This window comes from Apium graveolens, chromosome 11 (assembly GCF_009905375.1).
Source record: "Apium graveolens cultivar Ventura chromosome 11, ASM990537v1, whole genome shotgun sequence".
Classification (NCBI taxonomy): domain Eukaryota; kingdom Viridiplantae; phylum Streptophyta; class Magnoliopsida; order Apiales; family Apiaceae; genus Apium; species Apium graveolens.
Window position 1 is genome coordinate 143,954,416 of NC_133657.1, and position 15,507 is coordinate 143,969,922.

Here is a 15,507-nt window from a genome sequence, read left to right on the forward strand (position 1 = left end):
AATTCAACAACTACGTATCATGGCAAATATGGTATTTATGTGATGATAGTAAAACAATCCTTTCACAACACAACGGTAAAAATGGAGTTGGGTTTGTAAACTTTCCTGGGTATCTCAAGGTGGAGGATGCTCTAGGTTCCGCTCGGAAATCTATAACCATAAACACATTTCATTCGTTAGGTTCCGTTCTAATTTACGGCAACTCGCACTCATGCGCTACTTATTATACACCCTCTCAACTCATACTACCTTTAACATTCTTTTAAGTCATATTCACATTATGGTCACTTCATTTTCCTAAGTATCTTGGGTTCATTCTCATTATCGTCGCCGGCTCCGCTTAAGGATTCTTACGGTTTCTACTCGCGCGGCCTCGGCTTCGACATTTTTATAAAATTTAGAAGTAATTATTTTCACTTGAAATTTTTATGGAAGTTAGTAAACTCAATGTGTCACTCTCTGTAAAAATTTCATGATTTATGAACACTTTTAAGTCTATCCTTTATATTTTCAAAGTTCGAAATTCGTTGCAGTTTTTGCCGCGTAAATCACTTTTACTAAAATGACCATAACTTTTGATCCGTAAATCGGAATCAAGAGATTCAAGCACCTAAAAGATACTTATAACATTTTCTATCCTAAACAAAGGTTATTTTTCAAGAATCTATAGTTTACAACTTCGGGACTTTCTGCAGAAACTTAAAGTTACGATTTGTTGGTTTTAACACAACCACCAACAATAATCATATCATCATCAACACTATAGAACATCATGTTCTTGAGGCAACAACAACCAAATTTAATCTACTTAACTTAAACACCAAGATTTCATCAATACTACTTAGTAAGCTAGGTTTACTACCACATACTAAATGGATCTTAAAAATGAACCTTAAATAAAGTCGGGCCAAAGATTTTTACCTTTCTTGAAAGCTTGAGATGTGTTCTTGAGGATGGTGGAGGCTTGTAAGTGCTTGGTATGATTTTTAGAACCTAAAACCATCATTGAAATCAAGAAACCAAAGAGAGGTTACTATTCACACTATTCACTAGTGAGTTTCTTGAATTTATTCCACCCATCAAACCTTGATAAAAAGAGATGAAAGAATTTTCTTACCTTAGTTTAGTTTCTAGGAGGCTTGGGAATTAATTGGGTGATTTTACAAGAGCTTGAACTTGGAATTTGGAATTTGAATTCCTCCCTTTTTGCATTAGGGCCGAATGGAAGCTTGTGAGGGGGTATTTATACTACCTTGGTTGCTTCTCTTGGATGCTTTGGATAGGTTGCTTCTTGGAAGGTGAGTTGATATCTTGCAACTTGATTTTATTCTTCCTAGTATAGCATTCTAGGTTTATTCTTTGTTGCCAAATCCATGGACACATCTTTGTAGCTTGCTAGCTTACAAGCTAACTACAAAGTTAGCTTCCTTAGCACACTATTTTGTTAGCTAGCTTAGTCATTCTATGGTTAGCTCACTATTTGATGAAGTAACCATGATTACTTCCTTACCATGGTTTAGTTAGTGTGCTACATTTATTTAATCGTTTACGCGTTCGCTCGGTTACTTAAACGTTCTCCGTAATACTTACTAGTAAATGGTTCGCGATGTAATTCCTTTCGTATTTATTCCTTATATTTTTATTTATCCTACTTGAATATAAATCCATAGGATTTTAATCTCGTAATTATATTGTGATTCTCGTAATCCTCGATGAGTCGTAAATACGGCCGTTTTTCAAAGTTCGGTTTCTTCAAAAACTAATAGCGTTTACATACACTCATTTGGTTCGTATAATCGTAATATCAACTCCGAAACTCATTTTCTCATGCACTACATAGTGTGGGTTCAAAAGTTTTTCTTGTCCGTCAGGGTTACTATTCATTAAACATTTTACAAGGTCTCAAAAATTCGAGTTATTACAGCTTTGTTGATCATCCGTCGGGTAGCTACCGTCGGGTAGCTTTGTTGATCATCCGTCGGGTAGCTATTTGACACTTGACTTCATTTCACTTATGCAGAATTACCAGACATCTTATATTTACAATTAATCAACCTATTCTACATATCCAATAAGAGTCAACATGACTTATATGCTACTACAGAATCTATACAAAGTTGTTTGCAGAAATGAGTTACAATACTTATTATTACATAAGCTACTCACTCGATGGATGTCAAATCATCATCCGTCGGGACTATATTTGAGTCATCCGTCGGGACTATATTTGATCATCCGTCGAGTGCTACATTTTTCATTAAGTTAAAGCTACTAAGGTGTTTTGTTAATGTAATCATCAAGTTCACAACATATTTCCAACAATCTCCCCCAATTTATGCCTACTAGAATTATAGCCATAAATTAAGAGAAACTTGATGATAACAAAACACCCTAAAATACAAATTTATAAGGTAGTAGATAAAACTAAAAAGTGCTGCAATATTTACTGAAGAATTTACAAGACAAAGTGTATAAAGATTTGCTCACAGTCATTTTCAAGGTGCTCCTCTAGTCTGAGCAGATTGATCTATTTCCTTGATGGTCTGGATTTCTTTCCAAGTTTCCTGTTGTTTTCTTCTATCTGATTTTGGAGCTGTCTGTGGAATTCAAGTTCATCAGTTTCTAACAGATCTAGCATTTCTTGCATTTCCAGTAGAGTCTCATTGCTAGAGATGCTCAGCTGGTCCTCTAGTCTAAAGAATCTTCTAACTCCTTTATCATCCATGAATTCCATCAGCCAGTAGGGCCTTAGATGCACTCTACTTCCTGTGTAAGAAATAGTTGAAGTCTTTGGGAGTGCATCTTTGGCTCTAATACTCCTCAGTTCTTCAATCTTCTTTAGAACTAGTCTTCTAGCTGTCACATTAAATCCAAAGTTCTTCTTGAAAGATGAATAGACTTTTATCAGTATATATTAGCTTTCTTGAAGAATCCTGTGAAATGGACATGTCATCTCTTTTCCTGCCTTGTACTTGAATACTAGCCTTTCAGGTAGATTCCTGTAAGCAGCAATCCCTCTAACTTCTTCCAATTCATCTAGATAGAGGTTTAGATCAGAGAATTCCTTGTTGTCACAGATGCACATGATATCTCCCTTGTTGACCTTGGTTTGATCTTTGGTTAGGGACTTGGATCTGAGAGTTGAGGGCTTCACTTTCTTGACTGCTGTGGTTTTTGTTTTCTTTGGCTTCATGAAATGAGGTAGATTGAGTTCAGGAATTGGTAGACTATCCCAGTCTATTGGCTCATCCTTTGGAATGATAGGTTCACCATGGAAATTCTTGGATGGATCTATCTTGAATTCTTCATATGCCACAGAGGGCATGGATGTTTGAGTTGTAGAAGTAGACTCTTTGGGAAAGTAGTCTTCCATCTCCTCATCACTGAAATCCAATTTTCTCTTAAAAGGAAGCTTGTATCTGAATTTTCTTTTCTTTTGAGGTGCTTCTTGCATTTTCTGATCTTTAGATTCAGTGGTTTCAGATGGTTGTTCAGGAATTTGTTGTGTGGGTTTCACAGCTTGCAACTTGGCCAAGATAACAGCTTGCTCCTTCTTTTCTTTGAGCTTTTTAGCATCTAGAGCAGCTTGCTTCTTTTCTTGCTTCAATCTTGCCTTTTCTTCCCTTTTTGCTTCAGCAAATTGAGGGTGTCCAACCACCACACAAATTTCCTTACCATTTCTGAAAACCTTGGCAATTCTCCTTTTTAGAGCTGAATCTGCAGGATCTTTGTAGAATGCTATAGACCTGGCCAACAGCTTCTTCTCATCAGGCTTTGGTGTTTCATACACTGTGTCCAAAGGGTTCTTGAGTGAAGACTTTGGGTAGTTCACCTTTGGCTTCATGATTAGATATGCCTTTGGGGATTTGATGCAGGATGCCTGGCCTCTCTCCAGATAGTTCATGCTCATATCATTCACAGAAATTTTCCTGACTTGAGAGTGATGAATGACTGATTTTTATGGCTTTTTTGCTAGAACAAATTTCTTTTGAATATCCTCATCAATTTTCTCCCAATTGATTGGACTTAACTGCTTCTTCTCAGCTGCTCTTAAAGTGGTTGCTGCCTCATTTATCAGATTAATGCTATCTTTAGCTGGTGGCTTTGTGAAAGCAATTGTTGGCACAATTGCTTTACTCACTTGAATGTTAAACACTTTTTACTCCCCCTCACTTCTAGAACTCTCTTTCTCCCCCTTTTTGTTATCGACAAGTTGAGTAGAGGAGGAGGTCTGTGCAACCACCAGTTTCTGAAGTAAGTCTATTTGTTGAGCTTGGTGTAGATGGATTGTTGTAAGAGAAGCTTCCATAACAACCATTCTTTTGTCCAAGGAATCCATCTTGGTTGCAAGATCAGAGTTTTTTCCTGAGCTATCTTTTGATGTCTGTCATTGTTGTCTCTGGAAGTCTAGCTTCCAACTTGTCAGAGATGTCTTTCTTAAGTTGATCAACTTCATTTTTTATGAGGGAAACATTTTGACGTTGTTGGTAGCCTGAGATTTGCTGTAGTTGGAGAGAAGCAAGATGTGCTTGCAGAAGCTTCTTGGTGCTAGCATTTGTGGATAATTGAAGTGCAGACTGTGTTTGGCTGATAAGTTGGATGAGTGTGGTCTTGAAATGGTGATCATCACATTTCTTGGAGAAGGCCCATGATGGCATGCTTGATTTGGAAATAGGGCCTGAAAGAGATATGTCCTAAGTCCAATCATGTATGAGGATTTAGGAATAACTTTTATGTAATCTATTTTGATTTCATTGATATTAATAAAAGACTTGTTTTGTTTTTATTATGGGCTCTATCTATTTAAATGTTTAATAAGATATACCAAAGTTTAGAGTAAAGCTTTTTATGGATTGTGATGAGATCATAATAATGAGACCTAAAAGATGATAACTCTAAACTTAAATAGTTCCTGGTCGTAGGATTACTAACTGGTAATTAATAATCCACAAAGATCGGTACATACTATGCTTGCTTCATTATGAAGGATGTCTGTTCTCATAGACATTTGTGTGGTGACACTATAGCTAGTATGTAGGTGCTTATTATAGAATAAGTTCACTGAACATGACTCACACAGCTGAACAACTGATGGAGTTCACTCACGTGTCAGCAGTTGTTCACATAGTGATAGTTGTACAAGTATCCTTAGACTTGAGGTCATCATAGTCATCTTGTGTACACTGAACTATGCTTTGGTTTAGTTCTTAGTCTCAAGGGACAATTATAAGGGTTCTACTGGGTATAGGAATTTGTACATGAAGATAGTGTATGATCAATAAAGGATCTACCCCTTCTAGTGTAGGAAGAGAATGTTCAATGCTGATCCACTTATGTTACTTCAGGAATCTGTGCCCAGATTGAATGAAATTAGAAAGGAGTTTCTAATTTACATTAAATAGAACTAAGCATAGTGAATGGGAAATCAAGTGATTAAATAAGATAGGCTTGACACAAGTTCCATACCTTGTATTTAATCGTGACATTGCAGGGTAGAAGGAATTAATTGTACGGTAACTACTCACTGAATAGGTTCTTGGTATTCTAAGCAGTGAATTCGTATTATCCGGATAGTCGCGATATGCTGAGAAGTATCCTTCACGATGTAGAATAAATATGATTAATTAATTAATCATATTTAATGAATTAGAGAATTTATATAAATAATGATAAAATAGTTTTATTATTATTATTTATTTATACTACCAGCTTAATATTGAACCTACAGGGTCACACCATAAAAGAGAATGATTTAATGTTGGAGAAATTAATTAATAATGGCTGATAATTATTTATTTATGAAATAAATAATTAATTGGCAAATTTAATAATTGATTAAATGAGATTTAATTGATTATAAATTAATTAAGAAAAAGTTCTTAATATTATTAATTAAGAATTTAATTTTTGGAAATTAAATCAAGTGAGAGAATTATTTCTAAAGTGTTTAGAAAAATGATTAATAATTAAAAGGTGTTTTAATTATTAGTGAGAATAATAAAGGGTTAATAATAATAATATTTTATGGGAAAATTTTCAGCTGAAAATTTTGCCTATAAATATACTATTATAGACCCGATTTTTGCCTCAACCAAAAAGATTTACAAAACCCTAATTTTCTCCATCTCCTCCTCCTTCATTACATCGTTTTCTTGGTAGATACCGGTGGAGTGCTTCACACTTGAGGAGCAGCTGCTAAGGATCTCCGTTCATCGTTTTTGGATCGCCATTAAAGTCCTCCATCTTTCCATTAACGTAAAGCTTCTTAAGGTAAACATACTGAACTACAAATTAAATATTAATTTTTGCATGGATCCTGCGGAGGGTTTCATTTTTTTAAGATTTAAATTTACGTTTTCGTTGCGTTTATGTGCTAAAAACCCTTCAATGGCATCAGAGCTACTTGCGAAAAGTTTTTAATTCGTTTATGTGTTTAACTGTTTTCGATATATGAGCATGTATATGATTCGACATGATTTGATGTTGATATAATATGCTTATATATGTATGGTTTTGAATATATGATATTCATGTGGGTTGTATAATCATAAGATGATTATGTAATCTGTATATATACTGATATATACATGATTTATGTTTGTTCTAATTATGAGAATCATATTAGATACGGATTCTGAATTGGCTGCTGCAGATTTGCTGAAATCTGGGCCTGGTGTCCGATTTACGCAAACGAATACCCTATTTCATAGGTAAATGAAAATCGACTCGTCTGTAAAGCGTTTGACGTCGTTTACTGCCCGTAAACAGTGATTCTTGTTTTTCTGTTTTGATTCTGATTTTTCTGATTTTTGTCATATTTTCTTTTTATGATTAGATCATGGATAATATGATATGTTAAGATCAGATTATGTGTTTTAACATGCTTTTATGTGTTGTATGAGCATGGTGGATGGTTATGGCCTTTCGACCTTAGTGTAATGGTTTTGGTTTTAAATACTACTTGCATGTCATCAATCTTTGTAATCATAAATCTCAAATGTAACTCGAGTTATTCTTGTAAGTTCATTAGATTAGTTTTACTTTCAATCATGTAATGTAATTGAAGACTCAAGAAGGCTATCCAATGGAGGTGATACAAAGAAGAAGACGAGACATACAAGAAGTCTAAACAAAGAAGAAGACTTATGCAATAAGTAGTTGTATTTATTTCCATCACCATATTAGATTGACCTTGATCTTTATCATGAGCTTGATAAAGATCACATAGGATGGGGCCATAACCAAACATATTTACTTTATTGCACTTTATATTTACTTGTTTATTTAATTTTATATATGAGATATATGCCTATGTTTACCATGCGATGATAGATTTAGGTGAACTTAAATCAATATAAGGTGTGCTCTAGAAAATTTAAAATATGAATCGTTTCTTGCCTTAACAATAAATATTATGAATACGATCATGAGATTCTTGTGTTTATGAAACACGTAATTGAATATGAACTTTCAATATTGAGAGAAATGATGATTCTGTCAACAACAGATTTCTATCTGTAAGAAAGGGTTATTAAGTGACGCCTCTTGACAATGCTCCACCCGATCTGGGAATCATCTGATTATCAATTATTGATTTGAAATATTTAATTTAAAAGGAAGAATGTCTTTATAATATGATTATGATTGTAACGTAATATAATCCCTCTAAAATTAAATAATATCAAGTAGTAATTGGCTAATGACACAACGGGCTTGTGTCGGTCATAGCCTTCCAACATGGTAGAAAGTGGTTCTTATTTATAAATCATTGTCATTTCGTGCTACAGCCGAGGGCTTTGATTTCGAAATAAGAAATACTTGTCTATTACATAGAGATGTGTACATTGAATTAGAATCTAAAGGTCGGTACGTGCTACAGCCGTGGGCCGTTGGAGACAGATTCAATTGTACGAAATGTTGGGTTAGACTTGACTTAGAATATTGAGTTTGTCGTGCCACAGCCGTGACTCAATTATTCAAGAGGCTAAACTTATATTAGGGAATAACATAAGATGTAATTGACAAGAGTTGTCTGCCTATTGAACATCACATGACGTTTCGTGCCACTGCCGAGGTTGTGTGATGGAATGTAGGATCCCTATTCCCACTAGCATTATGAATGCTTAATTTTCACTTAGGGGGTTGAAAAAATTACATAAACTAGTGGGAGACACTTATGAATAAAGACCCGATTCATATAGTGTTTTGAAATGAAATTGAATATTTGCTAAGTGTTGTTATGTGTTTATCATTTACAGATTTACTATATTCGTCATGTCTTCTACACTATCACTCCGGAGCATACTAGATGCTCACAAGTTGACTGGTCCTAATTTAGCTGTTTGTTTTCACTGTAACAAGTTGGGGCACTGAAAGAGGAACTGCAAGGTTTACCTTGCAGAATTGAAGAAGAAGAAGGGTAGTAAGACTACCGCTTCTGATTCAGGCATGTTCATGATCGAAGTTAATATGTCACTAGGTCCAATTTCTACTTGGGTATTAGATACCGCCTGTGGTTCTCATATTTGCAATTCGTTGAAAGGACTAAAGGGAAGTAGGACTCTTGAAAAAGATGAGGTGATTCTACGTATGGGCAATGGAGCAAGGGTTGCGGCCATATCTGTAGGATCATTTAGTTTACATATGCCTACGGGCAAGACTATTATTTTGAATAATTGTTATTACGTTCCCTCTATTGTGAGGAATATTGTTTTTATTCCTATGTTGGATGTGGATGGTTTTTCATTTATTATTAAGAATAATGAATGTTCTATCCATAGAGATAATGTTTTTTTTTGGACATGGCATTTTAAATAATGCTCTGTATGTATGTGACGTAGAGCATGATTTACTTCAGATTGAACAAACTAATAAAAGAAAACGAGATGATGAAAATCTGACCTATTAATGGCACTATAGGCTAGGTCATATCAGTGAAAATAGACTGCGGATATTGCATAAGGAAGGGTTACTTGACCCCTTTGATTTTGAATCATATCCTACTGCAGATGTATGTGGACCAATGTCTACGCAAGCCATGGGTGGATTTTCGTACTTCATTACTTTCATAGATGATAGATCTAGATTCGGATATGTGTATTTGATGAAACAAAAGTCTGAAGCCTTTGAAAAGTTCAAAGAATATAAACATGAAGTGGAGAAACAAACCAAACACAGTATTATAACTCTTCGATCAGATCGAGGTGGTGAATACTTGAATGGAGAGTTTCTAGATTATCTCAAAGAAAATGGTATAGTCTCCCAGTGGACTCCTCCATATACTCCACAATTAAATGGGGTATCTGAAAGGAGAAATCGAACTTTTAGACATGGTTCGGTCAATGATGAGCTATGCGAATCTTCCAGTATTCCTATGGGGTTATGCATTGGAAACCTCAGCATATTTACTGAATAAGGTGCCTTCCAAATCTGTTCCTCAAACACCATATGAGATATGGAAAGAAAGGAAACCGAGTCTTAAACACGTTAAGATTTGAGGATGTCCAGCTTATGTCAAGAAAGTTGACCCAGATAAGCTGGAATCTCGATCCGTAAAATGTAATTTTGTGGGATATCCTAAAGAGACTTTGGGGTATACTTTTACACCGATCATCGGGTGTTTGTCTCCATACATGCTACCTTCTTGGAAAAAGGAGTTTATCCTTGAAGGAAATAGTGGGAGCAAAATTGAACTTGATGAAGTTCAAGAAGCACAAACTACTACGGATCAAGTGGAAACACCTGTTCAGACTGAACAACCTTCTGTGGAACAGCCCATTAGTAGGACAGGGAGAGTGTCTCGCCAACCTGAGAGGTATTATGGCCTTGTCATTGAGAATGATAATGAGCTGTCAATCATTGATGATGACGACCCTGTGACCTATAATGAGGTTATGAGTAGTGTTGACTCAGAGAAATGGCATAGTGCCATGAAATCCGAAATGGAATCTATGTATACCAACCAAGTATGGACTCTGGTTGAGGCGCCTGAAGGTGGTAAGCCTATTGGGTGCAAGTGGGTATACAAAAGAAAGATTGGAGCAGATGGCCAGGTGGAGACCTATAAGGCCAGGCTCGTGGCAAAAGGATTCAAACAAAGGCAAGGGATTGACTTTGATGAAACTTTTTCGCCTGTAGCCCTGTTAAAATCAATTCGGATTTTGCTTGCGATTGCTGCTTACTACGACTAGGAGATCTGACAAATGGACGTGAAAACGGCCTTCCTCAATGGGGAACTTGAGGAGGAAGTGTATATGACACAGCCAGAGGGTTTTCTTTCCAAGGGAAATGAACACCTAGTGTGTAAGCTGTAGCGAACCATATATGGTTTAAGGCAAGCTTCTCGTAGATGGAACATCCGTTTTGATGAGACAATCAAAGAGTTTGGTTTTATCAAAAACATAGATGAACCATGTGTCTACAAGAAGGTTAGTGGGAGCACGGTAACATTTCTTGTATTGTATGTGGATGACATACTTCTTATAGGAAATGATATACCGATGCTACAATCAGTCAAAGTATGGCTATCAAAGAACTTCACCATGAAGGACTTGGGAGAAACATCCTACATTCTCGGTATGAAGATCTATAGAGATAGATCTAGAAGAATGATAGGTCTTACCCAGGGTACATACATCCAGAAAGTGCTTAAAAGGTTTAGCATGGAAAATTCTAAAAGAGGTCTCATACCGATGAGCCATGGAGTGTCCCTTTCCGAAAAAATGTCTCCTAAGACACCTGAGGAAAGAGAGCGTATGAGTAAGATTCCTTATGCTTCAGCAATAGGATCTATCATGTACGCGATATTGTGTACAAGGCCTGATGTTGCTTATTCAATTTGTGTAACGAGCAGATATCAGTCCAATCCAGATGAAGACCACTGGAAAGCGGTGAAAAACATCCTTAAGTACTTGCGAAGGACTCGGGACATTTTTCTTGTTTTTGGTGGTGAATCTGAGTTGAAAATAGAGGAGATGTCAACCTCGAGAGAGTTGACACACATAACAATGTAGCAGACCCACTCACAAAGCCACTTTCTCAGAGTCACTTTGATCGTCATAAAGACAAGATGGGTAATAGATACCAGAGTGATTGTCTTTAGTACAAGTGGGAGATTGAAAGAGATATGTCCTAAGTCCAATCATGTATGAGGATTTAGGAATAACTTTTATGTAATCTGTTTTGATTTCATTGATATTAATAAAAGACTTGTTTTGTTTTTATTGCGGGCTCTATCTATTTAAATGTTTAATAAGATATACTGTAATATCCCATATTTTCAAATATTATTATTATAATTATTTGGAATTATTTATGTGAATTTTATGTGAATTTTGGTGAATTATCTGATAAGTGGAATTGATGTTTGGGTGTTTAGATGTGATATTATTTGAGTATTTGAATTTTTATATGTCCAGAATAAAATATAGATAATTGTGATATTTTTTGGGTAATTTTTGGACTGTTAGATGATTTTATATTAATTTATGAATTATTAATTATTTTCTGAATAATTACCAAAATTATTTTATAAAGCCGGGAATCGTCCGACTTCAACCGTTTTTGCGTTTTTACAACCCGAAACTTTTCCGAAAACTCCTTCCTAACCTAATCGGGTAATTCCGGACATTTTTCGTGTTTTGACTTTTTCGATTCGGATTACGGTTTGACCCGTGCGCGGCCCGGCGCAATATTTTCGATACGATAGTTATTTCGGTAATCAATAAAACCCGTATTTTCGAGAGACGGGATATTTTTATATTATTCTCGTATATAATATTTTATAAAAAGCTCGGTTTTGATAATTATCCAATTTTGGTATTGAATCGGATCGTTATTGCAGTTACTTAGCGGCTAAGCAACTAATTTAATGATCCAAAACGATCCAGAACGATCCAATATTCCATAAATATAAATAGCTTATTTCTTATTTCGTTTATTCCGTTTATTCATTTGCAACCAGTTAAAACACCGTAAATACAGAGAAAAACCCGAGAAAACCGATACGTTCCCGAGAATCAAACACACGAACGAAGGCGTTATCGAACTCCGATTCGGGCGTGCAGCATATCAAAACGAAGCTCTCGGAATCCTCTTTCTGAATCAATCATCAGTTTCCTTCCAGAAATCACAGTAATTTTCTTATTTAATTATTTATATTCGAATTATTTGATAATTAAATTATGACTTTTTGTTCTTGATGTTGTTGATGTGATTTGATGCTTCCATGTTGTAGAGCATGTTTTTCTGGTCGATTTGGTATATTATACTTCAAAAATAGAGTTCAATATCATGTAGTAATTAAGGTTTTAATTTCTGAAAATTTCTTGAATATGTGTTCTTGGTGTTCTTGGAGAATTCTGAAAATCAAAGCCAATTTTGAAGGTGTTATTGAACACCAAATCACAAGTATGAATATCCGTTTTGAAGCTCTCAACATCCTCTTTCCTATTTGCTCAACAAAATTATCAGAGGATTAATAATTTGTAAAATCGATTTTTAAGGGTAATATTCGAATTTTGGGGGTTTATGATTTAGTGGTTTTTGATTGTTTGTGATGACATGGATGGATTGTAGATGTTCAGGGGTTTGATTTGAGATATAAATCATCGATTTTGGTATAGTATTGAATGAAATCAGACCTGGCCGGAAAAGCTTGGTGGCCGCCGTTAATGGCGGCCGGCCACCTGAGAAGAAGGACGGAGAAGACGATGGCAAACTACAGTTTAGCCATCGTATTTTCCTCCTTTTTACACAACAGTCCTTGGGTTTTAAAAAAATTCTTAAAAATCAGATTAACGTTTTAAAATGTTTAAAAAAATCATTTTCCTGTTTTATTATTTTCAAAAGTTGTATTTTCTTTTTATGTTAATTTCAGAAATTGTTTTTAATTATTTTAAAAATTCCAAAAATTTATTATTTTATTCTGAAAAAAATTATTTTAATTCAAAAATAAATCCAAATTATTTAGTTAATTAATTTTAGTTGATAATTAATTATTTAATTAGTCAATTAATTTAAATATTAATTGATTAATTAATTTAATCAGTTATTAATTAATTTTAATTGATTATTTAATTAGATTTAATTATTTAAAATTGATTTAAAAATTCTGAAAAATAGTTTCGAGCTTTAAGATATTATTTTAAATTATTTTCCAGGCTCGATAAATCTTATAAAATTATTTTAGGGTGTTTGAGCCCTATTATTTAATTATTAAATGATTCGGAGATCGTTTTTATTCCGAAAAATGTTCAAAAATTCATAATAAATCAACCGTTCGTCTGTTTAATACGAAACGAACGCGTACAGACTCAGAAAAATATTCCGCTTTCAATAAAAATACTTTCGAGACCCAAATCCTTTTTGTTTCGAAAGGTCGTTTGTTTTACAAGTTATTCTGAGTCGATTATTGATCGAAAAATCATATTTTTGACCTGATTTCAGTTTTAAACATACCGAGTCGAACCTTTTGATGAATCGAGGGATGTGTGTTATAAATTATGTGATACATGAGTTATGTGCTTACGTGCTATGTGAATTATGTGCGTATGTGGGTCAAGAGTCTTGTGTTTGACTGTTTCGTTTATGTGTGGGCTATCGTATGGGTAGACATTAGGCTTTTGACGCGTAGTTCGTCGAGTGGTTATCGATTAGACAATTAAAGTTCTATATTTTAATTATAGATGCGGATCTCTCGAGTTGATCGGGACAATACGTTGGATAAGGAATGAGATGAAATGGTATTGGGTATCTGGCTTCTAGCAATCGCAGAAGCAGCATATCAATCAAGTGTTGAATAGAAGGACGGTGATGTCTTAAGACAGAATGTCAGAATAGATGCGTGTTTGCGAGTGTGACTAACTGCTAAAACTCAAAGGCAAGTACCCTAACCTCACTTATCATTCAAGTGACGTTTAATTTGATTCATATTATGCAAGTATCCCTATCATCACTTATTGTTCAAGTGATATTTATTTTGAAGCTTATTATGCAAGTATTGCTTTTCCTATTCTCAGTTCGGAATAGATAAATGTTTTACATATCACTGAATTAAATAATTCTGTTTATGCAAGTATTCTTCCGTTATTCTATATTCAGAGTAGCTAAGTGATTTTACTTATCCAATTATCAGATTTATAAATGCTTTGGATTTTGAGAAAAGTGATTTGGTTGCGAATATTCCCACCCAAGAATTGGGGGAATAAAATTATTTCGGGTGTCGAGTATCATGACCCCATTTTAATAAAAGGTTTTAAGATTGGATCATAATTGCGTAAGTGACCGGGACGGACGGTCCAGCGGAGGGCTATTTCTAAGTGCCATATGAATATTATGACACCATTTTGCCACAGGCTAGTTATGCCTTTTTGTTTGAGTACTCGTGTTTTGGGGTCACGTTTCTATGAATCATGACCTTGTGCTATCACACGGGCTGATCAGCATGTGATAGTACGTCCGTCGGAGAATGATCCTAATCTAAATTATCATATCATTTTTGATATTCATAGAATAAATGATTTATCGACTGATTCTGTTTTGGATTAAAAGTACTGATTCTGTTTGGATTAAAGTTATTCTTTCTTAGCACTCAGTTTCGGGAAAATTACAGTGTTTATAAATGAATTCGAGGTTCAGAGTGTTGCTGCAGCATTTGTTGCTCAGTGATATTTAGAATCTTGAATGAATTGGGATTTTCTTAATTATTTAACTCCTTCTTATCAGGCTGGTTTAGCAGGCTAAGTCTATTGGAACTTAGTCGATAATGATGGATACTGAATAGTTAGGAATTTCTTGAACGTTAATAAGTCTTAATTTCAAGAGTTCGGTTTTGAGTAAAGTTTATGATTCATTCCATGATCATTGTTTCATGTTATTGTGGTTTACGATATTTCCGTAAACACTGTTTTACGAGTTTTATTCTCATCAAGATTCAAAGTATTGCTGAAGCCTTTCGCTTGAAAATATCAAAAAGAGTTTATAATTCAGCAATTATGATTTTAAATGTTCTGCTCTAATGCAGATATCGGTTTTATATCAAAAGACCCTATATATGCTATAATGATCTTGCTGAGCATTTCTTCCGCTCATACTTGCCTGTTTTTAAATTTAACCTCCAGTGAGGATTAGCTTGCGCTGTTTAGCTGCGTAATTCGAGGAAGCAAGAAGAAGCTCTTGGAAGGTGGTTGGTCCAGGGTTTGCGGGCTAGTGTAAGTTTTATTGTATAAGGTTGTTTATATTATATTATATTATAGTTGTATATTTTATTTGGGCCTAGTATACTTCATTTCGAAGTTATACTAGTGGGTTTAGTTTTGAGTTGTAATTTATTGAATAGAGTTTTAAAAGAAAGTGGAAAAAAAAAATTTATTGTGGAATTTGGATATCTTGTTTCTAGAACTGTAACCTTAAAAGATCTTGGATTAGTTTGGGGTCATTTGTGCTAAATATCTTCCGCTGGCATTTAATTATTGATTAAACAGGTTAATTTGGATTGAGGTTTTATAG